The sequence below is a fragment of the Camelus dromedarius genome, chromosome 15 (assembly GCF_036321535.1).
Source record: "Camelus dromedarius isolate mCamDro1 chromosome 15, mCamDro1.pat, whole genome shotgun sequence".
Taxonomy (NCBI): domain Eukaryota; kingdom Metazoa; phylum Chordata; class Mammalia; order Artiodactyla; family Camelidae; genus Camelus; species Camelus dromedarius.
In genome coordinates this window covers 11735635-11762363 of record NC_087450.1, presented here as the reverse complement: position 1 = coordinate 11762363, position 26729 = coordinate 11735635, and the positions used below count along the sequence as shown (strand labels likewise).

The 26729-nt window shown below is 38.4% G+C and overlaps 1 protein-coding gene and 1 non-coding gene across 4 annotated transcripts in view; both read right to left on the bottom strand.

The window, feature by feature from the left end:
• The window catches only part of EXOC6B (exocyst complex component 6B), a 568031-nt gene that overhangs the window by 96974 nt on the left and 444328 nt on the right, over nucleotides 1–26729 (bottom strand). The window lies entirely within an intron of this gene.
• TRNAG-GCC (transfer RNA glycine (anticodon GCC)) lies at nucleotides 22170–22242 on the bottom strand. Its single transcript has one exon. It is a non-coding gene; the product is annotated as a tRNA-Gly (tRNA).

The window sequence follows — 26729 nt, the reverse complement described above, 5'->3', positions numbered from 1 at the left end:
TTCAAAGAATGCCTTAAGCCACATGATTTAAGAGATGGAACACAGGTTCTAAGAGAGGCTGTTAAAGTTTGAGGAGACCTGAACCTTGAGAAGAAAGAATGAGAGGAAAATTCCTTAAGTGTATGTTTATGTATATACAGTGGTATGTGTGTCCATTTCCAGTTGTGATCCAAAATTAATGCAGTGACAGTTTTGAATGGTTTGTCAGCAAAACCAAGGCCAGAATAATAAGAAACAGGTTTCAAGTGAAGAGTTAAAAACACTGGAATAAAGTCATCAAGAGACCACAGAACTTCTTTTCTCAAAGACAGTGAAGACCATTCCCCACCTCATAATCTGCCGCTCTAATTTCCTAAGATGGGTAAACGTCAGTATGACCCAGAGGGAAAGACGCTCCCTTGCTTTATTACCTCAAGAAGCCCCTTCCTCATCAAAACTGATCTGACCTGCATCCTAGCTTCATATGTACATCTTGCAACGTTACCAGTGCTCCAACGGTAACTGCCTAGACATGCCTGGTTCATTACAGGTGATCATTACAGGTGATGACTTCTGCAGGAGAGAAATTAGCCTAGATTTCAACATGCACTGATCTACTCTGAAGTGAAGATGTCTCACCGTCTATGTAAGTTTCTGTATAACTTCTCAGACACGTGTGCTTCAAGTTAACCTTTTATTCCAAACTTTTAGGCAACCAGAGAAAAGAGGAGGACATGGGGAATATTTGGTTTCAAGATTCTGTCAGGTGATTTGCTGAATCAGTCTCTAGTTTGAGTCCTGGTCCTCGGTGTGAATTCAGCTGACTGCAAATGGGTTTAGATCTTAAATCTATAGGGCTACCTATAGTAGGTGAGAAATTTTTTGTTTTGATAAAAAACAATTGGATATTTGCTATCATGTCTCTGGACATGTCAGCAGGTAGGTTATTAGCACTTGCATAAAACCAGGTTAAAAGGAAAAAATAGAATATGGGAACAGAAATATGCCATGTCTGTGAGTAGGTTCCAAAAGACGGAGACTTCCGTCTCGCCATCATACTCTCACCCATTCACTTGCTGGCTTTGATGAAACAAGCTGCCATGTTGTGAGATGCTCTATGGGAAGGCCCATGTACCAAAGATCTAAAAGGTCTGTGGCCAACTGCTCTTGGGGAACTGAGACCTCAGTCCGACAACCTGTAAGGAAATGGATCCTCCAACAACCAACTACTGAGGAAGCAAGGAGGTAAACCTTTCCCACTAGAGCTCTGGAATGACTGCAGCTTTAATAGAGACCCCGAGCCAGAGAATCCAGCTAAGCCACACTCACTGCTGACCCACAGAAACTGCAAGATAAAAAAAATGTGCTATTTTATGCCACCAAGTTTGAAGTAATTTGTTGTGCAATAGAAGATAACTATTAGAAATGATTAACGGGTAAGTTAAAATCGCCCATTAAGTCTAAGGAACATTCATATGAGTAGATCCTGAGCGGTCCTCTATGGTCAAGGAGCACCGCAGTCGGTGTTTATTAAAACAGTAAGAACTGGAACAGGGCTCGAGCTCCGGGCTAAGTGACTGAAAAGAAAGGACGTGAAGTTTGCATCTTCCTAAGAAAGAAAAGATGACTCTGTCCTGGGCTCTTGAAGCATCTGCTTACCTGGTTATTAGACCAGGTGACATTCTGAAGACTCTTCTAATATATGTATTTTAAAAGAGTAGATGACTGAAAATAAAACAAATTAAGAAGAGAAAAGCAGACTTACAGTGTGTATTTTTCTCAGAATATAGTGAAAGAGACCGTATTAAAAAGGAGGTAGAAGTTAAATATTTGCAAGGAGCCTTTGCAATAAGAAGAATTATGCTTCATAATTTCTCTGTAAAATAAATACAAAGATATCCTCTTAAAGATGAAGGACTGAAGGATTAGTTACGGATTTGTCCAAGGGTACATAGAGAATTATAACACAACCCTGAACATGTAAGTCTCAATTTTATGTGATATTAAATAAAAATATATTAAATAATATATTAATCATATTATATAATCATAATATAATAATCTAATATTAAATAACATATTATTTGCTTCACAGTAAATGAATATGTAGTCCCAAAGTTCTGAATACATGATTATATTCATTCTGGCAGTTTCTAATATAAAACAGGAAGTTTCTAATGAAATATAGTTTGAGCTAGTTGAAATGATACCTTGATATGCTTGGGGGAGAAGAAACATAGGTCTTTCCGATCTTTCCAGTGGAAAAGCTTTCTAAGTTGCTAGAACCAGAGAGCCAAATTTCCTCGGCCTTTCTAATAACAATACCACTGTTCTCTTTATATAGCACACATGGACAGGGAAAAGGGGGCATTCTAAAGAAACCCCTAAATATTTAGATGAAGGTAATTTATTCAGTATTTACTGAGGGCCTCTTATATGTATAGCTTGCATTTGAATGGTAGATGAGAGTCGAGCAGATAGATGAGGATATCATGATTTATGATGATTATTTTCCTATTTTGCCTGCCCCCCAAAAGTGTCCTAGCTAGTTCACGATACAAGAGACGCGTACAATGATGCTTTTAAAATGGAAATAGAAAAGACACTGGTCATATGACTGTTCCCCAGGCATTTAAAGAATGTGACTATCAAGGGGGAAAGAAGAGTAAAACACTTCAAGAGACTTAAAGTAACTAGTGTAATGGGATAAAATTAGGCAAAGGAAAATGCAGGATAAATAGAATGTTTTCCAATTTTTCCTAAGTTCCTACTTGTGATCTAAATTCCCCGAGAAAAGACAGTTTGCAGTCATGTGAAAAGACCGATCTGTTTGTACTTTTCTGCAGAGAATACACCTGCAGAAAGAAGAAAGCCAAGAGATGAACAAAATGATCTTACAGGAATTTTCTACCTCTAAATTTATCTTCTATAATTAACTGTATTTCAAAAAAGTATGCAAGGAATAAGTCAACACATTCTCAAAAGTTTCAAGGATACCAAGTAACAGCTGAAACTCTCCCTTTCCTCCATCTGAAACCCTCTTTCTTCTTCAAGATGAAAGGATAATTTAACTGTTAACAAATATAAATATGCACAATAGAGACAGATTTTTAGATATAGATGGGATTTGATGCTAAGTATTGTTAGGCAACTTATCTTTTTAAACAGGGTATGTCTTGCAGATCTTTTCATGCCAGGATACAGATGATGCTTCAACCTTTTTAAGGGTTGTATAATATCCCAATTATGAATGATTCATAATTTAACCATTCCTCTACTAATAGATATTTAGATTTGTTCTAATTTCTCATTCTTATGCAGAATACTATAATGAATATTTTATATTTATATTCTTGTCCACATGAGAGTATCTCTTTAGAATAGATTCTTAAAGGTAAAATTATCAGAGATCCAATGCAAGGGGTAATTTAAAACACTAGTAGTTACTTCTAAAACTGTCCTCAAACATGTTGCACCAATTTATACCCTAATTTACAGCTTCAGATAGTATCAGTTTCTTCACTCCTTTTCACAATGCTAAGTATAATAAACTTCAAAAATTTTCTTTACTAATCTGATAATTTAAAAATGATAACTCATTAATATTTTAATTTCCACTAATAATGAAGGTAAATATCTTTGCTTGGGGGCCACTTTTAGTTCTTATTTTATGAACTGTCTGTTGCTAGCCTTTGATTGCTTCTTACTGGGTGGTTAACCTTTTTTCTTATTGGGTCTTTACAGTTTTTAAATATATTCTGGATGTTAATCATTGTTTCATTACAGAGATTGCCACTATTCTCTCAGACTGTGAACTTTATTTACACTGTCTTCTATCATTATTAAAGTCTTAAATCTTGTCAATCTTTTATTTTATGGCTTTATTTTAGTTAGAAAAAATTTTTCCCACCCTGAACATATAAAAATATTCCCCTATTTTTCTTTTAATATCTTTTATGTTTCGGTCTTAAATACATTTAGAATTTATTTATGAGAATGGTATGAAGCAGAGATCTAACTTAAGGTTTTCCTCAAAGAGATAGTGAATTGTCTCAGCACCACTTATGAATATTTTTCTGACTGATTTGAAATGGTCCCTTTATCATAAATAAGTTAAATTCTCATGGGCCTATTTTTTTTCTTATTGTGCTTTTTCTTGCACCAAAATCATAATTTTTAATTTATAGCTTTGTATGATATTTTGATATCAAGTAGTAAAAATATTTCCTTAATATACAGGCAGTAGTGTAGTGGTTAAACAGGGACTAGAATCCGACTATGCTGAAATCTCAGACTTGTCATTCACTAGTTGGGTGACCTCGGGCAAGTTATTTTATCTGTACTTTTCCAGTAGACATGATCTGAAAAGATGGTGATCCTAATAGTTCCTACATTTTGTTACTAGTAGGATTAAACAAGTAAAGATATGTAAAGTACTGAAACCAGTACCCAACACATAGTGAGAATTCAAATATAATAGCTTTTATTCAAAATTTTCTTAGCTGTTATCACACATTAAGTCTTCTAGACAATGTGGAGAGTCAGGCTATCAAGTTTCATTTAAAAATTCCACAAGGGTCTTCAGTAAATATTCCGCTGACTTCATTGGTTAGTTTCAAGGAGAAAATATTGACAAATATATTAACAGAATTCCTAGATCATCCGATCCAGGAACATATTGTGTCTCTCATTTATTCTCCTTGTTTGTCCTTCAGCAAAGTTTTACAACATTTTTCCTATAGATGCTGTACATTTCTATTTAGGTTTATTTCTCAGGAATTGTATGGATTCTGCTTTTATTAAAAATGGGATTTTTTTTCTTTATTGGTATTTGCTATCATATAGGAAAACTATTTGTTTTAGTATATTAATGTTACATCTGACCATTTTACTGACCATCTTTAATAAACAATATATTGTTTTTCAGTCAATTCACTTGAAATGTTTAGGCCCATGATGAAATACTCTGTTAATAAGGACACCTTTGTTTCCTCCTTTCCAATATACACATATTTTTTAATTTAGTCAAAAACATTGAAGGGGCAGGGTATAGTTCAGTGGTAGAGCATATGCTTAGCATGCATGAGGTCCTGGGTTCAATCCTCAGCACCTCCTCTAAAAATAAACAAACAAACAAACCTACCTAATTACTACCCCTCCCAAAAATTAATAAAATTTGAGAAACATTGGAAAAACCCCATCTTTTCTCCTTGTCTTTTGGTTGAGTAACAGTACTCACAGAAAGTTGCTACTAACCCCAGAGCTCCTTAATCCCCAAGTAAGTCTAATCAGTTTGAGCTCTAGAATCTCATCACTCGTACTCAGTCAATAAAAACAAGGCCCATAAGAATCCACTTTGACTTTGACAGTCACATCAACTAATCCTTAAAAATCTTCACCATTAAATAAATCTCTTTAAGGCCACATATAACCCAGTTCTGACTTATTGCCAGGGAAGTCAGGTGTTGGAAAAATCAGGCTGCATTTCTGGCTCCGTTCTCTTTAAAAAAAGTATTTCAAATCTCTCTTTCCAGAACTTTTTAAGTGATATCATTCTTCTTAACAATACATTGTGACCTTATTTCAATGTAAATAAAAGTAGACTTTAAAAAATCATTTTTAACAAGTGTATCACATTCTGTGGTTTGAATATATCGTTTTTAAAAGGCACAGTGATTGCTACGTACTAGGCACTGTTGTAAGTGCTGTGTAATATCAACTCACTTAATCCTCAGTACATCTGAGATGTATAGCATACCATATCATATGGTATGTATGTATCATAATTTATTTAATCAGGTTAAGGAAATCAAAATTTGATTCAATAATTTAATCCAAACCAATCAAATTGCTCCAAATATTTGTCATTATACACAGTACTGTGACAAACTTCTTGGTACATATACCTTTGGGCAGATCTGTGATTACTTCCTTAGTCTAAATCAAGTGGGTGCCTTTCCAGTGGATTATGATTAGTGGCAGAGAGAGAAGAGGGAGAAGAGACATGAGACCAGGAAGGCACAAGGTGTGCCTGGGAAACCACAATTGGGGAAAAGGGAAAATACAAACAGTCAATGAACAGTTACTATTTACCAGGCAACATGCTGGATGCTTGACATACAGCAACATGTTCAGTCCTCGCAAGAACCATTTGCAGTAAGGCATCATCCCTTTTTTTTATAAATAAGGAAACTGAAAAACAAGGGTTAGCCACTTGAGACGGTTACACAGCCAGTAAGTAACTGAGGTTCTGCAATTATGAGCTAAATTAAAACAAGTTGCTTTATCTCTTTGTCTGCATTTTAGTTCAATTGTAAAATGTGACTCAAAAAAGTAACATCATGGAGATATATAGTCAGGTAATGTGCGTAAATTATAAAGTAAATACTAGAAATGATTCTCCATTTTCAATTATTAAAAAAGCACCGAGCCCAATCTTTCTAAGAAAGTCACAGTCTTAAAGTAAAACACTATTTATAGTTAAACACTCTGCAAGACGTATGCCTTTATAAATCTTTGCGTGATGATTCCATGTTAGGGAGAAGTATATAAACTGGACTACATACAACAAAAGGACCACTGAATCATAGTATGTTTGGCTGGGAGGATACTTCAAAGTCATCTATGCAATCTTCCATTCAGTGAGGAACTCTTCGTAAAGCATTCTCAAAAATGGCCATCTGGATCCTGCATTTTAATAGTGAGGACTCCTCAGATAATGATGGGAATGGTATCGAGGCCCTATTTGCCCCTCCCCACCTTTCCATTACATTCTCATGAAAATACAGCAAGTGATGACAGCAAGTGATTTCAACCTTATTAGAAACTGAGAAACTCATTTGTCAGGATTCAGGAAGAATTCACAATATTCAAACCATGGGTAAGGCCATAAAGCATGGACAGGGACATTTCAGGACTATGACCCCAATGAAGGGGATCAGAATATACACTCCAAAATATGCCATTTTAGTATAGGATTATTTTGAGCAGAAGGCAAATGACAAACAGCTTACACAGGAAGAGCTCTCTGCCCTCCCACTTTCAGCCAAAGAGCAGAGCATACATTTTCCTTTGTAAAGATGACATAAAATTCCCTTTGTAATGGCGTCCTCTGTCTCCCATACCCAGAAGACCAGAGATGGCCCCAGATGAGGCTGTGCAACAAACCGTACTACAGCCCTTAACTATCATACATTTCTCAGTCACCACCCACAATTCCCCACCCCTAGGAGCCCCCAAATCCCTTTCCTTTAGCTAGCCACTTCTTCACAATTTATCACCCTTTGTTACAATGGTATATAAGCCGCTGAATCTAACTGCTTCTTTGAGTTTTCAATTCTTTTCTGTGAAGCCCCATGTATGTAGAAATACTACAATTTATATTTTTCCTTTTCTCCTGTTAATCTGTCTTTGTCAGTTTAATTCGCAGGTGCCAAAACTGAATCTAAGAGGGTAGAGGAGAATTATTTCCTACTCTACACCAGTAATAAAACATAGTTTGAGGTTGGAATTGCAAAGGGGTACAGCTTCACTTCTCAGAGTGAAAAGCTGTCAAAATGGAGATGAATCTGCAAAACTCACAAGAGTAGTGTACTCTGTAGCGTGTTGATTCCTTCCCTTCCCCCAATTTTTATGCTAAGGAGAATTGTGGATTGCTTCCTTATATAAAGATAACCAAATAGTTAATCAAATGGGTCTAGGCGATGCTTCCCTCAGTCATCCTTCAAACTTGAGATTGTAAGTATTCTACTAGCATTAATGTAAATTTGTGCTTTTAAAACTTTAATATCTATGTCAATCACCTGAGTAGCTTGTTTAAATGCAGATTCTGATTTAGTAAGTCCAGAGTAGGGCATGAAATTCTGCACGCCTAACAATTCCTGGATAAGAAGTATGCAGATCACACTTTGACTGGTAATTTTGTGACAATCTATTCACAAGCAAATAAATAATAGATCCAAATAGACCTTTCTTTTCAGAGTTAGGTGCGTAGTTTTAAGGAAAAGGAAGAAAAGAAACACGAAAGACATGGAAGAAATTTGTAACTTAGAGGAATACACGGGGAGTTTATAATAAAAAAGAAAGTAAACAATAGGAAAAAGTCTAGCACAGAAGAAAATTTTAACGTTTTCAATAGATTTCGAGGAATGATAGATTCTCTGGAGAAAAAAGTTGAAAAATAAAAAATGAGGAACAAAACAGAAAAAGTGATAGTTTCATGGAATCTTAAAATGAGGCAGATGATACAAAAGATGGTAAAGAAAAAAAAATTGCAAGTAAAACTACAATCTGCCCTATACAGTGAAGTATAGAATCAATACTGAAAATTAGGGGAGGGTATAGCTCAGAGGTAGAACGCGCACTTAGCAGGCATGAGGTCCTGGGTTCAATCCCCAGTAACTCCATTAAAAAAAATAAATTAATAAACAAACCTAATTACCTTCCCCCCAACACACAAAAAGAAAATCAAAAAACCCAATAGATGTAACCATTTGGTTGCAGATCTTCCCCTGAAGCAAAGTCCAGAAAGAATGTAACAGTGAATTTAAACTTTTTATGACATAAAAATTATTCAAATCTATGAAGAAGAAAGAGCACAGAAAGTAAATTAATAAAATAGAGAAGAACTTTGAGCAGTGTAAAGACCTACACACACAGATTGGAAAGAGTCGCCATATAACTAGCAAACTAAACGAAAAGAGATCAATACTGAGATATATATCCTGGGGAATTTGTTGAACTTCAATGCTTACAAATATGTGGCAGCAAAAGAGATAAATTACCAAGTAACAAAAACCAGCCTGGCCACAGAGAAACATCTAAGAGGAAAAAAAGGATGTTATTTCCCTGGGACACTAAAAGAGATTCACAAAATCCATTTCAAACTACTCCCAAAAATACTACCCAAAGACACCCACCAGTCCATTAAGAATTCATGAATGGAAAAATCATGTTGTCAAAGACCGGTAATGAATACAGAAATCAGTCGAACGTATAACTCCAAAAATTGTTATCAATATAATCACAAAACAGGATGTGAATGGCAACATTACTTCCTGAAAAGACTCCCATCCCTAATTCATGTTAGGTGTGTACTGTGTACCCTGAGTTTTCCTTTTATAGCATTTATCCTACTGTACTGTCATTGCAGAGTAAGGAGATCACAGTGCTAACGTACACACCGTGTTTAACATAAATGATCTATAAGAAGACACTTCCAGTATAGTTACACAGAGTCTCCCTCTAATGTATTCCATCAAATCCCTTGCCTGCTCTAATAAATAGCAGGTTTCAGTATATTCTTATGCTGCAAATTTTTAGAAATCTAATCTCCACTGATTCTTCAGATTAATTAAGGTTTGTTAAAACACCAAACTCTAGTTGATTAGATTCAAGCTCTCCTAAGAAGCCAGTGAATAAAAGGTTTATAATTCTAGGGTGCAGAAATCTCTTCTATTTAAATAGCACATGACTGGGAGCTCCTGTCTGGTTCTCCTATTCCCAAAGCGGGAGCAAGCAGCATGGTCCCAGGGACCTAAAAATTCTGAACACATTTTCCCTCTTGGGAAGAGCACGCCCAGCTGAAGGAAAGGAGGAACTTTTCCTACCCTGACTCATACTAAGACACCTCTCAAGATATATTCATATATATTGCCCACTTAAATATATTTACCAGAAAAGGGGGTAAATAATTCATAGATCAGAATTGAAAAGAAGATATATACCTTTTAATTCAATGTCTTCATTACACAATCAACAAAACTGTCTAAGAGATGTAACTGACATGTTTCCTACTTTTACCATTACAAAATGTATCTTATAAAATTGTATCATTATAGATGTCATTTTCTGATTATTTAAACATGACTTTGTTGTACATTTTCTATGTATTGTGCCCCTCACATGCTTTAACCTGGTCCACAGTTTTGTCATTTTGGTTACAATATTCAGTTATGATGAACATACAACAGTTTAACTCTTCTCAGCTGTTAGATATTTGCACTGTGTGATGTGTGTGTGATGGTGCAGCTACAGATATCTTATGTAGTACTTTTCTTTTACCTCCTTTGGGTAATTTTATAAAAATGAAGAGTATTTTTAGGCCAAAAATAGTGACCTAAAAAAGATCATTTTATGATCTTCATTGTATATCGCTAAACTCTCCAAAAAGACAGGCAATTTACTCAATTATATCTAAGTCTGCATCTCTAAAAATCTTTGTCTCTTGTAATTGGTAACGAGTTCCCATGTGTTCTCAATCACTACAATTCTGGGAAAATGTGATAATAGTTCCTGATTACAAGTCATGAATTTCTAGATAGTTATATTAAGGTTGAATTCTACTTTATTTATGATACTTACATCTGTGTTTATAAATGAGATTCCTCTCATGTCACTTTTTTTGGTGCTTACTTTAGCACATATTTTAGAATCAGGACTACATTTAACTTATATAATAAACTAAGGAATTTCCTAGTTTGTTTTCCCAAGTCTGTCATAGCTTTCCTTCAATTCCTCTACGTTATAATCAGAACAGCCTTTTAAAAACTCAAGTCTCATCACATCCCTTTTTTAAAATTTTCAATGGCTTCCCATTCCTTTTATGAGATCGTCTGACACCTTAACTTGGTCTACAGAGTTCTGGAACATCTGGCCATGTGTAGCTCAGCTTCTCCTGCTTTGGGGCTGCTGTTCCCTCTCCCAGCTACACTTTACTGAGCTGCTTGTAAATGTCACCGACATCTGCCACTAAGTGAAAGCTCTATCACGATCCAGCTCACCTTATTCAAAATTACTTACTGAATGTCTGATCTCTCTGTTAAACTGTAGAAAACTCTGTAAGAACAAAGACCCTTTTTTACAGGTGAGGGGTAAGTAGGCATGCTTTTCCTCAGGAGTTAAAGAACTCGGTAGTGTATATAGTGTCTTCCTACTAGAGTATACCAAAATCAAGACCAGTTTTTATATATCTCTTCCATCCAAAGCTTAGCACAGTGCCTTGCACTCAATGAAGAGTTCATTGGATTTATCTCCATATGTAATACAAAGAGTAAACATAGTAAAGTCTGTGTCTGCAAATACTGCTTAATATTTTAACATCGAATATTATAAATATGTTTATAAAATAGGATATAAACTAGAAGAGGCAATCACACATCACAAAAACATAGCCATAATGACTTCCAGAGTCCGTTGAAAAGTCATCAGAATGCTGAATTGAAATACTTGACTCATTCAGAAGACTTATAAGTTGAAAGCGTTAACTCTTTTAAATACTTTGGGGTGAAGAAATCTCCTTGCAGAGACTTCAAAGAAGGAAAACCCAGCAAAGACCAGAATATCTAAATAGTTTCTGCTTTTTCCATTTACTTCATTAAATCCAAATAATCCTAAAGTCTGCATGAAATCCCCATGTGTCTACTGCGTATGCCCAACCAGAACTACCAGTCCCAAACATTACTTTCTTTCCACAGCAGTGGATCATCTCCTGAAATATCACAGCCCTAGATTCTCATATTTTATGGCATTATTCACTTTCAAGATCAACTTTTGTTTATTGTAGATATGTTGAAAGCCTAAACCAAGAGATCTAAGAAAGGTAGAAGGAATAGCTATGGAATACGTGATGGAATGGCTATGGAATGGGTAAGTAAGAAGGAATTTTTTTTCTTTTTTTTATTTAAGTATAGTCAGTTTACAATGCTGTGTCAATTTCTGGTATACAGCACAGTGCTTCAGTCAAGAAAAATAATGAAGCTGGAGGAATAACCCTCCCAGACTTTAGACAATACTATAACGCTACAGTAATCAAAACAGCATGGCATTGGTACAAAAACAGACATATGGACCAATGGAACAGAATAGAGAGCCCAGAAATGAACCCACAAAATTTTGGCCAATTAATCTTTGACAAAGGAGGCAAGAATATACAATGGAATAAAGACAGTCTCTTCAACAAGTAGCGTTGGGAAAACTGGACAGTAGCATGTAAATCAATGAAGTTAGAACACTCCCTCATACCATACACAAAAATAAACTCAAAATGGATCAAAGACTTAAACCTAAGACAAGTCACCATAAACCTCCTAGAAGAAAACATAGACAAAACATTATCTCACAAGAAGGAAAATATTCAACTAAAGTAAAACAATGTTTCTAACTGATTGACTTCTACTGCTGAGAGGACATCTATACCATTAAAATAGCTGGATCATCCACCTCACACAAGTGTTGCAAGAATTAAATGAGTTAATGCACATAAAATGCTTAATGTCTGGCACTATTATCTTGTTTTCTTTTAATTTCTCATTAGGTAGCTGGAACTTACGGCTTTAAGTAAATAAAAACCATGGGCAGCATTCCAGGCGAAGAAGAAATCTCCTGGTTTATTCATGGCTGATGACAGTCTCTACACATGTACATTTCTAGGGACGGTCCCAGTGCCCCAACATTATTACTTCCCCCGTCCTCATAGGCAGGCAGTTCTTCATAACATCTGAAACTATTTTAGTTTAAAATTTTGGTCTATTTCTTTTATCTTTTATTAGTAGGAAAAGAAAAGTATTTCCTGTCATTTAAATGACGACAAGACTCTAAATGTACAGGGAAGTACCTAAACCAAATTGCTTTTATTGTCATAAGAAAAAAAAAGAATTTCTACTAACATAAAAATATGTAAGATCTGATAGAAAGAAGAGTAATAAAAACCTTAGGAAATAAGTCATCTCAAGCAGAATCATGGAGAATCAAAGGATGACCTTACGTGTGTGTCCCCCTGTCAATTCATATGTTGAAGTCCTAACCCACAATGTGATGGTAGCTGGAAGTGAGGGCTCAGGAAATGACTAAGTCATGATGGTGGAACCCTCATAAATGGGATTAGTGCCCTTATAAAGGAGGCACCAACAGCTCCCTATTTCTTCTGCCATATGAGGACACATCCGTGAACTAAGAAGCAGGCTCTGACCAGACACCAAATCTACCAGTGCCTTGATCTTGAACTTCCCAGCCTTCAAATTTGGGAGAAATAAATATCTGTTGTTTAAGCTATCCAGTCTGTGGTACCTTTGTTATAGTAGCCCTAAGGGACCAAGACTTCCTCTGACCAAGGGGCGATGCTACTTTCTACAGCAACACAAAACTGCCCTGATGTTTTCTTGCTTTCATTGTTCTCTATTTCTGTGATTGATCCTAAATGGCCACCTAACAATTGATTTTTATAGGAGAAAGAGGGACAGAAAACAGGTAGCTGGGAAAGAGAACATGGAAGGAGGAGAGAATGGTTTGGCTACTATAGGAGATTCATTTGGCTCCCACCATTTGGCACCAAGTTAATGATAAATAATTGTAACTTCTTCAGAAACCCTCTGTTCAAGTGAACCTCTGGTTACATAGCTCTCACTAAAATGTGGAGTTTTTGAAAATTAGTCTGAACATGCATCCTTACATTTTTGGTACATGCCTAGTTTACTCCCTAATCAAACCCTCTAAATAATAACATCTGGACACTATATCATAATAGTATCCAAGTTAAATCCCATCCCTGGAGTATTTCCCAACATGCTATAAAATCTGTACCAACAACTTTTATTCCAGTCTCTTTAGCAATCCCTCCTATTCTAAGATTTCCAAAATTCTTCCACTCGTTGATTTGAGTTCTGTACATATGTGCATGTGTAACCAATGCACACACAACTGAGTTGACTACTCCTTACCATTTCTGGATTATTAAAAGTAAAACTTAGTTTACCACTGAAAAAAAATTAAAGTGTGCATAATTCAGTGGTATCAGGTAGTTGACCCTTGAACAACACAGGTTTGAACTCTGTGGGTCCACTTTTACATGGATTTTTTTTTCAATTAATACATACTACAGTACTACTACATGACCCATAGTTGGTTGAATCCATGGATATGGAACCTTGGATACAGAGGGATGACTATAAAGTTATATGCAGATTTTTGACTGTGAGGAGATTGATGCCCCAAACTTTTGAGTTGTTTAAGGGTCAGTTGTACATTTGTACATTCACAGTGTTGTACAATCCACTACTAACTACCATCTAGTTCTAGAACTTTTTCATCACTTCAAAGGAAAACTCGTATCCATTAAACAGTCCCTCCTCATTCCCCTGTTGCTGATAACCATTAATCTGCTCTCTGTCTCTATGAATTTGGTTATTCTGGATTTTTTATGCATACGGAATCATACACTTTGTAGCCTATTACATCTGACTTCTTTCACTTAGCATAATGTTTTCAGAGTTCCTCTATGTAGTTCCAGGTATCAGTACTCCACTCCTTTTTCTGACTGAATAATATTCCACTTATATATATTTTTTCTCTATATATATACACCACATTTTGTTTATCCATTCATCAGTGGATGGACATTTGGGTTGCTTCCCCTTTTGGCTACGGTGAGTATTGTTGCTTTGAATAATTAAGTACAAGTTTTTGTTTAAACACCTGTTTTCAATTATTTTGGATATGTACCCAGGAACAGAATTGCTGGGTCATCTGGTAATTCTTTTTAACTTTTTGAGGAACTGCCAAACTGTCTTCCACAGAGGCAGCACCATTTTACATTTCCACCAGCCATGTACAAGGGTTCCAAATTCTCTAGATTCCTGCCAACATTTGTTATTTTCCATTTTATTGATTATAGTTATCCAGGGGGTGAAGAGTGATACTGCATTGTGGTTTTAATCTCCACTTACCTAATGACTAATGATGGTGAGCATCTTCTCATGTGCTTATTGGCCATTTGTACACTTTCTTTAGAGAAATGTCTATTTGAATCCTTTGCCCATTTTATAATTGGGTTGCCTTTTTACTGTTAAGTTGCAAATTCTTTGATATATTCTGGATACTAGTCCCTTATCAAATACATGATTTGAAAATATTATTTTCCATGTATGACTTATCTTTTACTTTCTTGATAGTGTCTTTTGAAGCAAAAAGGTTTTGATTTTGGTGAAGTCTAACTTATCTATTTTTCTTCAGCAGCTTGTTTCTTTGATATATTTAAATATGGTGCTTCTTTTGATAGCTAAAATATGTCCATATTGGCTTTAATTTTTATTATATTAATCGCTATCATTTATCAAATTGCTACCATATGCTGGGCATTTTATGTGTGTTCTTTCATTTCCTTTTCTCTCTCTCTTTCTCTGACCTAGTTGGTATTGAGCCATTTTCTAGAGGGAAAAAAAAAGTTCAAAAAGGGACTCTTCTCAAAGTCATTCAGTAGGATATGACAGAGGCAAGATTCAATCCAGCTTTGTCTACTTGTATACACCGCCTTCTTTTTTCTCTACTGCACTGCATTTCATTATTGAACAGCATAATGTAAAGGTTTTGATTTTGGCCATAAAAGAGGGAATGCATCTTGTCTTAGTTTTCTATTGCTTCCATAACAGACTGCCACAAATTTAGTGGCTGAAGTGACACAAATTTATTATCTTATAGCACTCTAGGTCAGAAGTATCCAGGGGTCTCGACCAGCTGACATCAAGGTGTTGGCAGGGCTGCATTCCCTTCTGGAGGCTCGAGGGGAAGACTTGTCTCCTTGCCCATTTAGGTTGTTCCTTGTGAGAACAGGACTGAGTCCTCTTTCCATGCTGGCTGTCAGCTACTCCTAGCCAGTCCTGGCCTCAAGAGGCCACCTATACTCTTCAGCACATGACCTCCTCCTTCCATCTTCAAAACCAACAAGGTTGGTCAAATCATTCTCACACTTGGAATCTCTCTCTTTTTTCCCCCTTCCATCTCACCTCTCTGACCCACCTTCTGCTTTTAAGGACTCACGGTATTAGACTGGGCTCACCCAGATAATCCAGGATAATCTGCTCAAGATCCTTAACATCATATCTGTGAAATCTCTGGTGTCATAAAGGTAGCATGGATAGGTCACAGGGATTAAGATGTGGACATCTTTGGGGGAACAGGGCATTATTCTTACACACACACACACCCCTACATTTTCTCTGCGGCTAGGTATAACATAGAGAGTAAGAACAGAGGACTGATAGAGCTGATAGAATAAAAGACTGACAGAATCCTTGCAGTATGATTCTAAGCGATAGGCAGAGGAAAAGAAACCCCCCCCACACACACACACACCCACCTCCTGCAAAAAAGAGCCTGAGGAGAAGCAATCAGAGGTAGGTCTGGTCCTAAAGATTCTGTGTGAAGTTCTGCCTGTCCATGATATACTGATTTCCTCTTTTAACTTGGAAATAATTTTCTCAAAGCTCTTTTGCCCAGTGTCTTACCTCCTAATCCAGTCATCTTTAATGGTCCTGATTCTTGGGCAGCGACCAGCCAAATTTCAATTTTGCACATAATATCCTGAAATATCTCAGAACACTGAGCCAATGAATTGCTAAATTGGCTGAACACTCAGAGACCTCTTTTCCAGGAACACCTTGCTCCAGGCAATAGAATAATAGATCATTGCTAGAACTCTCTAAAGCAAGGTAGCTGTGGAAAGCTTCAATACCTTGATGGCAGATTCCACTGTTGGCAAGCAAGATCCTGACCTCAGGTTTTCAAAAGGAGTGACCAAGGCGGGAAACTCCTGGTGTCTTTCTTTTTCCTCCAACTGAGTCAGTAAGTTCTATGAGATATAGATGCGTGGGTTGATAAAGATTAATTTGGCTAAAAGCTTTCAGTGGATCCTGTGTTATAAAGTCGAGGATCATCAGTGATAGAATGGCAAAAAGCTTCCTACTACATGACTGCTGTCTTCTAAAACTGAAATAAAGGAATTCTAAGCAAGCACATAGGAGAGGTTAAGGAAGAAACCACCTTGAAGCGGGTAAATCTGTCCAACATCACAGGACACAAGAGCTCAAAGGGAACACAAAGATTATCTAATCTAATATTTTCATTTTGCATTGGGGAAATTAAAATACAAGGAAGGGACTTTTCCAAAATAACCCAGTTGCTGGCAACATTACAGGTACCCTGACTTTCTTTCCCTTCAGTGTTCTACATTCTGGGGTGGTCCACAGCAGGTGGCTCTGCTGTCAGTTGCTGAACGGATTCTTTTCTCTTAGCCACTTTCTTCTGGGGCCTCAATCAGGAAGACAAAAGTGCGGGTGAAGCACTGCCACTCATAGTGCTTTACCACTGTAAGCAACTCTAGCCGCGCTCTACTGGAAACTCAGTTCTATGATCCCTGAGCCTAGGGAACATCTTTTTGAATGTACCAGGGGATGACGTATGAACATGAGAGAACTCCACTTCTCTCCCAGGGGCCAGTGTGCCTAGGAGACCTGAAGACAGTACACCATCAAAACCCAGTAGCTCTGCATAAGAGATTTTTAGAAGTGAGGGGGTGTGTGTAAAATTGCCACTGAATTCTGGGGAACAAAAATGAGAAAGTGAAAGTAGGGGAAGAGGTTAATGGTTTCACCTCTGCCACATCTGACTCTTTGCCAAGATTTTCTCAGTCCTACTACCTTATAAAAAGCAGAACCCACAATAAAGAAACCTATGCTCCCCAGCACATTACAGGATACAACGAACATAAAACCACAGCTATGTTCTTCTGTTTCAGTCTGGGAAATTAAAAAAAAAGAATCCACATTTAGGGAGTCGGTTGGCCTACCTAGGCCACCCAACCCCAGCATCTATACAATTAGCCAGTCACAGATTCATCAGTTAAATCCGATGGTCCCTGTCCAGGCAACTTGCTACTTAAGGACAGTGCGCTGTTGCCAGCTGCCCTCCATAAAAGCAGTGGGAGATTTCAGCAGGCTAGACCCTCCACAGATCCTCCTCCTTTCTCTAGGGTTTTGTGGGCCTAAGACCCTCCAAAGCCACACTGAGAAAGGCAATGAAGCAAAAGGACAAAAGGAAAGCAGCAGAAGGTGACCAGCTAGCCCTGGATGTCTCATTTCAGATTTCTCTGTCACTCCTCAGGATGGGCTACTGAATTTTAGATTCTAACTTTAGATTACACAGTTGAAGTTAAGTTTCGTTGCTGTTCTCCAAAATACTGTATTCGGACTGTCACAGCTACAGAGAGGCCTTCTCCTGCCTCTTGCCCCTTGGTATGCTTTGATTTCCCAAGCTCTCCACATCTCATACTCTACCTTACTCTGCTGGACAGACGTACTCTGTCTGCCCCCACACGATACGCAAAGTCCTCTGTAAAAGTCATAACACATTTCTCTGACCAGGAGTCAATTTTCCATTTACCGAAACATGGCTCCCAACCTGTTCTGTTGAGTTACTCTGACCATTTTCCAGTGACTTCTGCATTTCTCAATAAGCTAGGTTGCCTTCAGTCTCACTGCCAGCTTGTAAGCAGAAACTTTGGCACCTGGCTCAATGTTTTCCTCTCCATACTTAACGCCCTCCTCATCCCCATCATCCCGGGTAATATGCCATTGGGGAGAGACATTCATCAGCAGGCAGCTATCAATCTATATTGCGAAGCAAAGAAATCCACAACCACAGATCCTTTTAGGAAACATGCTCTCACTACTTCATTGAAAGGGGTGGAGTTTATGTCCAATAGGTATGATACACTTTTAAATCACTGATCAAAAACTTCCTGAAATCCCTCCTTTTAAGGATGCATCAGGTTGTTTAGTAGAAAGATTCATACCTAAAACTCTATTAACCTGTCAGTACTTAACACTAAGGCAAACATGTAGAGATTACACTTTTCTTTCCTTCTACAATGCTTACTTAAAGCCTACCACATGCTCAGAATTGTTCTAGGCACTGAGAACAAAGTTGTTCACAAAATGGGGCAAAATATCTACCCTCATGAAAATAATTTTCTACTGGAGGAAAAACAAATTAAACAGGGTGCATAAGATATATAATACAGTAGAAGATGATAAAGCCTTCAGAGAAAAATAAAACAGGGAAAAGGATAGAGTTTTGCCTTGGTTTTGGTTTGGTTTGGTGGTGGAGTGGCACTGTTTCATACTGGCTGCCATACTGAGAATGGTCTGCTGAGGGGCAAAGTCACAATCACGGAGACTAGTTAAGAGGCTCCTGCAAAAATACTAGGAGAAATAATTATTACTTGAATCAGAAGGAAAGAAATGATAGTCATAAACGGCTGGTTTCTGGATATGTTTTGAAGGGAGAGGAAACATGGCTTGCTGACAGGCTAGATGTGGGATGTGAGAGAAAGAAAGGAATCCAGGATGACTCCAAGATTTTTATTCCTTGAAGAAAGACCAGAACTGCCATTAATTGAGATGCAGATGACTCAGAAGGAGCACATTTTTATGGGGGTAATGGGAAAATCAGGAGTGTAGTTTTAGAATATTTTAAATGATACTAGAATATAGCGCATTAAGATTTTTTTTTCACTATTATACACGATGAAGATAAGAATATTTCTGGCATGAAGGATGAGGCCATCTTACATTTTCAACACATTAATCACTTTCATTCAAAATTCCTCACTGCCTCAGCAGGAATTATTTGTAAACTACTTCGGAAGTCATTCTGAAAAAGGGTCCAACATCTTGAATGGGTTTCAGAGTTGGGACTGACATTCTGGCCTAATTCTGAAGCTCAGTTAGGTAGGATATATACATCGCAGATGGATACAACACAGGCAAAATGCTGGATGAACTCCAGCAGTGCATTTGCACCAAGAAAAATGGGCCCCATTTGGGCGTAGAAGTAGAAAGGCAACACCTGATATGTGAATCCAGGTGCTCACCAGGGTCGGAAGAGTACGACCAAGTGTTTCATCTGAGAAGTCACCTCCTGCTGAAGCAGGAAGAATAATTTATCAGCTGTTTTCCTGCCCAGCATGGACCACCGAGCTGCACAGTGTGCTGCCTAGGCAGCCTTCTCTCTCGACTCTGTGCCAGGTCCTCTGTGCTCGGCCCCAAGGCCTCCCTGCAAAGTCCCCTTTCTCCGTGTTTGCTCCTGCCTTCCTCAGGGTTGTGACTGATGCACTTCATTCAACAAGATGGAAGGAGAGTGGAAATAAAGAGCATGGAGTGGGAGGAAAATGATGGATACTCTTTATTTAAAGGAGTTTTGAGTACAAATATTATTCAGAAATTCGATCTCATCCCACTTACTTCTGAAATGCCACAAAACAATATTAAGTCGATGCATTCAAAAAGCAATTATGAAAGCATAATATCTAATTGGAATTATGCTACTGCTGGGGGAGGGGGAATTTGAGGACAAATAAAACCGGGACCCTGCCCTTGGTGAACTAAGAATCTAATGGAGAAGGCAGATGATTAAACAAGTCATTACAAGCGAATAACTAATGAAGGGACATACAAAATGTCAGGGACCCAAAGGGGGAACAATTAAATCTGTCTGAGGAGGTTGGGAAGAATTTATAAAGGAGATGACATTTGAGCCAAGCTGTGAAGGAAGGAAAGGTGTTTGTCACTTTACCAAGGGAGAGCACTCTGGGACAGGCAGAGGGGGCCTACAGCTGTCTGGTTTTTGGATCAGTGAGGTTTGAAGCGTGGTCCTGGTAAAGGTTACGTGGGGGAGAATGACAGGACAAGGAGATCAGAAAGACAAACTGGGACCAGACTTGCTTGGCTTAGGAGTCTGTCCCTTGTTCTTTGGGCAAAAGAGAGCGCTCAGGCTTTTTAAACAGGCAAATGACATGATCTTAACTTTGTTTGTTTGTTTGTTTGTTTTTATTTTTGGGGTTTTTTTAATGATAGGTTGCAGAATGAAAGAAAAGGAATGAAAGATTTTGTTTAGGCAAAAATTTAACATAGGACACATGGAGAAAGAACCATGAAACAAACAAACCAAAAAAAAAGATGTCATTGTGAACCGTATTTTATTAAAATAAAAAACCTCAAACTTTTGGAGAGATACCGTTAAGAAAATTAAAAGCTACAGACTAGAAGAAAAAAAGTTGCCAAACACATATTTGATAATGAACTGTTCACCAGAAAATATAAAAATCTTTTACAACTCACTAATAATTATTTTATAAAAGCTGGACAAAAGATGTGAACAAACATTTCACAGAAGAAGAGATACAGATGGCAAGCACACAAAATAATGTTCAGTATCAACAGTTATTACAGGAATGTAAATTAAAAGCACCACAAGATACTACTACATACCTAACAGAATGGCGCAAACAAAAAGAAAATTGACAATATCAAATATTAGCAAGGGTGCGGAGCAACTGAAACTCTCATATATTGCTGCTGAAAATGTAAAATGGTCAAGCTACTTTGGAAAAGTCTGATAGTTTCTTATAAAGTTAAGCATATATTTACTATATGACTCAGTCATTCCACCTCTAAGTCTTTTAAAGAAATGAGAACATATGACCACATAAAAGCCTTTACACAAATCTTTATTGTGGCTTCTTGCATGACATCCCCAAACTGGGAACAATCCAAATATTCGTCAACTGCTGAATGAGTAAGCAAATAATACTCATAGTGGAATATTGTTCTGCAATAAAAATGAAGAGACTACCAACACAGGTAACAATATGAATGAATCTCAAAGGCATCATGGTAAGTGAAAGAGGACAAAATTAAAACTATGGTGACATTTATATGCGTAAGTCCACTTATATGACAAAACTGTAGCGTCAGAGATTAGAGCAGTCATTGCCAAGAGCTGGAAGTGGGAAGAGGAGTCTCATTACAAAAAGGCATAAAGGAATTTTTTGAGTCATGGAAATATTCTGTATCTTGATTTTGGTGATGGTTACACAACTGCAGAAGTCTGTAAAAATTTTCAGAGCTGTATATCTAGGATGAATAGTGAGGATACATATCTAGGATGAATAAGAAGGGTGAGTTTTACTATATGTTAATTATGCCTCAATAAACCAGCAAACCAAAGACTCACACCAAGTGCTGAAGAAGAAGTGGAACAACCGCAACACTCATTCGTGCTGGTATGGATGGAAGACGGCACAATCACTTTAGAAAGCAGCTTGACATTTGAAAAAAAAATAAAGCTAAGCACACACTCCAACAATCCCACTCCTTGTATTACCCACCAGAATTAAAAACACATCTACACAAGCACTCGTACATGAATGTTCATTGCAGCTTTATTCAATAGTGCAAAATTGGAAATGAACAAAATGTTGATAAATATAGCAGATGCATGACCACATAAAGTATGATATATCCATATAAAGACTACCACTCACCAATAAAAAGGAAGGAACTATTTAAAAAAATTTTTAATGGGGGTACTGGGGATCGAACCCAGGACCTCATGCACGGCAGGCATGTACTCTACCACTGAGCTGTACCCACCCCCCGAGGAATGAACTACTTACTGATACACCCAATATCATGGATGAATCTTTAAACATTATTCTGTATGAAAGAAGCCAGACACAAAGGGTATAAAAAAATAAACTTTAGAATTTTATATATAGAATTTTATACAAAAATTTTAGACTGCTACTTTTAAAACCCATTTTATTTGGATATAATTTTATGTACAATAAAATGAACCTATTTTAATTGTAGGGACCCATGAGTTTTGACAAATATATACATCTATGTAACCACCACCACCAAGAACATTTCCATCATCCCACAAAACTCCCTCGTACTTCCTTGTCATCAGTCCTGTCCCTTTGCCCCAAAGCAACCAGTAATCTATGCTCTGTCACTATAGATTAGCTTGCATTTTCTAGAATTTTATATAAATTCTAGAATTGGATGTATCAACAGTTTATTCCTTTTTATTGATAAATGATATTTCTGTCTATGACTATATCATAATTTATTTAGTCATTCACCTGTTATATTTATGAACTAACCTACTGGAGACATATCTTAGGCTCTAAAAATGAAGATTTTATAACTTACAAGGCTTATAATGCTGGAGTAAGCATTAAATAAAATAATTATGTCACTTAATATTTGGCAAGCATATCATTAAAGAAAGTAGGAAACTTCATCTTAGAGAGGTCAAGTAATTTGCCAAATGTCACAGCTAGAAACCCAGTTCTGCCCAGTTCCAAATTTCTTAACCATTATGCTTGCTGTCTTCGCATCCAGTAGAAGGTTTCCAGAATTTGCAGGTACAGGAAGGAGTCCCGTTTTCCTGATGTTTAAGGGTTTGGGACAAAGAAGGGGGACATTAGAAGTTTAATAGGTCAAAAAAGAGTTTTCTTTCTCGATACTCAAGCGGTTTGGAAAACTGCTTAAACAGCATTTAGAAGGGACTCCAAACAGCTCTCTGCTAACCTACTGGGAACGGATCCTAAATCCTTGGATTGATTGGGATCTTGCCTATATAACTAGTCACCAGAGCCGGTTTTTCTTTTCCACTGCATATTCTTAGCAAATGTTACAGCGTAAAATATAAAAAGGGAACATCAGAAGCTATTCTGGGAAAGTGAGCTGTCCTCTGACACCGGCGCTATCCAGAAGGGCTTCATGCCCGAGTTTAATTTCATTTCATGTATAAGAATCCCTTAGTCACCACTTAAAATGCCGTATCATCTCTCTCTCTCCACATTCTCAATGAGTTATTTTGCTCTTGAAACCAAGAAAGACCAAGAAAGAAATAATCCTGGCTAGTCAAGGAGGAACTACTTTAAGAGCTGAGAATCCCATTGACAGGGCTGTGTGACTGTGTCTGAAATCGGTCCCTGCTTGCTGATAGGCGTCCTCCAAAAGGCTTTCTTCCTGCCTCGGAGTCCATCTTTCCCGACTGTCCCCTTGCCTCCTCAGCTCACTCACTCTGGCTTGCTTCCCACTGCAGTTCTTTCTTTCATTTGGTTGCTGCCCCATCTCTGCTTGCCCCCTCAGGACCTGACAGTTCGGAGTGCCCTTTTGGTTCCCTTTCTTTACTGATGCTGGCTGGTTCCCCTTTCGGAGTACGTTCCACTGCGTTTCTCTACCAAATCCCGGTTTCCGAACTTGCCCAGAAGGAGGGTTTTAACGTTCAGATCAGGGTTCTGGATACTCTTTTTGGTCTCTGTTCCCTGGGGGCCTACACTTGTAATGGTGCCTCCCAGATAGCTAATTCCCTTACAGCTATGGGGGCTTCTTTCTTGGCAAACTAAAGCATACCCCGATTCCCCAAATCCAGCCCTTTGCTGTCACTCTCTGCTGCCCTCCAGCGGCTATCACAGGGATGCACCAGTTAGAAGTTAGTTCCAAGGCCTGGCTCTACTGCCCTTTCCTTGGCCTATGAGTGACCTCTAATAGGACACCAGACAGTGCGATTCATGGATATGAGACTTGCGTTCAGAACTCAGGAGGCGTGAACTCAGCCAGCACTACCACAACAGCCTCTGATACCACTGCTGCTCCCAGGAAAATCCACTGGTGATGACTTTTCTGCTCTTTTTCCTGAAGATATGATTATCTCAGAGATTCACAAATTCTAGCTTTATGGCTATGCCCGTTTATGCTGTGTGTTGGAGGTAAGGGAGAACCCTCCCGAGCTTCTGAGGCTTGGTTTGATGGGAAAGCAGAGAGCAGTGCCTCAGACTAGCCAAGCGGCTGGCCTCGCAGATGACCTAGCTCTCTCACAATTTACCATGAGAGGATCACAGATGCTGTCTGTGAGCCAAGGTAGGAACAACCAGGTGGCCTGCGGTGCTAGGCTTATCAGCTCTCCCCACAAGAGCTGAAATGGAATGGAACTCCAGCCTCTGAACTGCCAGACTTCACTCTGAGGCCACCTGGAGCGAGGCAGGCACCGTGCCCACATTAGAAGTTACACCTGTGCTACTGGAGCAGAGGGGTAAGGAGGGTTGTCACAGACTAGAGTCACACTTCGGGAAAAGGTCCTTCTAGCCACCACTGGAAAAGCTGTTCTATACCCAGTGGAACCTCTAAGTGGCAGAGCTCTCTGACTCCAGTTGGATGTTGGAAGTGGTGGACAACTCCGTTGGTCAAGCTTTACATTAGACTACCCACCTAACCCAAGACTGCATCAACACGGGTTGACAGTAACACTGAATGATGTTAGCTTGGGAGGCCCATGAGTCAAATGCCAAATCCAATGCACTATTCATGGGAAAATATGTCAAAAATCTGGTGTTTTGTCTCCAAAAGATTGTCCACAACCACTTCTAACTGGAAGTCCTTTACCCATTGCCTGCTTCCACATATCCGTCATTGATACAGTTTAAGAACCCGAACGGGGCTATCATTAAGGATTCAGCATTTCCAGACACACAAACTATCTAAAGGGAAGGCCCTTAAAGAGGCTCATAAGCTACTTCTCTACTTGCGCAGCTGTGCAAAGGACCAAGTTTCTGTTGCCTACATGCGTGCTAAATGGATATGCCTCCTTTCTGAGGGAAAGCAAAGCCCCTAGAAAACACACAATGCAGTTCATCAACCTTCCACCTTCAAGGACCCCAACTGTTCTCTATTTCAGAAAATCAGCGCAGAGTCTACCGTTGTCTCAGTGTGGTCAGTATCCACCAGTAACACTTGTTCCCTCTCCTCTGATTTCCAACCTCCTGAGACAACTCCATGAGACTTTGAGAAATTAGACCTCTGAGTTTCTAAAATGATTTCCATGGTGAAAGGATAACGAGTAGAAAATGGTCTTCCTAACATGCTATAATGTCACTTGTCCCGTTAAATATCTGAGACTTTTCCTGGCTCTTACATGACACCTTACGTGATTTTCTATACCAAAGAGTTGTAGTCTGCTTGGATATTATTTCATGAGATCCTGGTCTGGAAAAAAATGGACTGTGTTAAACAAACAAACAAACAAAAGTCCTGAGACAGAATTTCTGAGCTCACCTCCTCCCCAGTTAAGAGGCCAGTAGATGTGTGACAAAGTCTCAACAATTCTAGAATAAACTCTCCTCCAATCAACCAAAGGCATTCAGTAAGTCCCAGGATTACTGGCAGTTCCTTCTGTAGATTTTCCATCACAGCTTTAGTTACTAATGTCTCAAGCAAGGTAAGGGGATGTGTTTGCTTTGCAGAGGCTGTGGCCACATCCCGTGGCTGAAGACCTCATTCACCTGTGCCCCAGGCTTGTGTATGCTGATCCAGCCTGGGCTTACGTGAGGTCAAAGGTCGAGCTCAGTGCAGTCTACTCTCAGAATGTCCCTATTTTTATTTTTTTGAAGCAGACCCAAAGGTGTTAGCTCCCCCCTACTTGGGTATAGGGATTCCTTGCTGTCAGAACTTCCTTGAAGATCAGAGGTATCACTGAAGGTTATGAGTGTCGGTCAGAACAACTTGGGCAAAACAATTCCCTCAAAACAACCAGAAAAACCCTGCTTTCAAAAACCAAAGGACTACCTTTTGAAGTAGTTCAAGTTGAAATCTTTATGCCAGGCTGCCAACCCATAGCTAAAAGTCCTTTCCTGAATGCCTGTTTATCAGTATACAGCAGACTTGGCTTTGTCCTGGGGATCTTTACAGAAAACTCTGCAGCTGGCCCTAAAACTGACTAATATGGCATCAGTACAAAGAATCAAAATCGAGACAAAGTGGCACTCCGTCAAAGCACCAGGGCCACCGAAGGAGAGAGTTTGGGAAGGGCAGAATGTTAAAAAGGCCTGTTTTACAAGCATGGGCAAACATACTACACAGGAATGTAAGCTCCACAAGGGAAGGGAGCATGTCTTATTCACCGCACTGCATCCCCTCTACCACCGGACCCACGGTCACAATGCTGGGCACCGTGTTGAATAAAGACTTCCTGATTAGAGAAGTGTATTTTTCCAAATGCTGGCTGTGCCTGTTTCTAGGCATGGTCTGTATCTGCAGGAACTTTTAGTGGCTCTGTATCAGCAAAGAGAT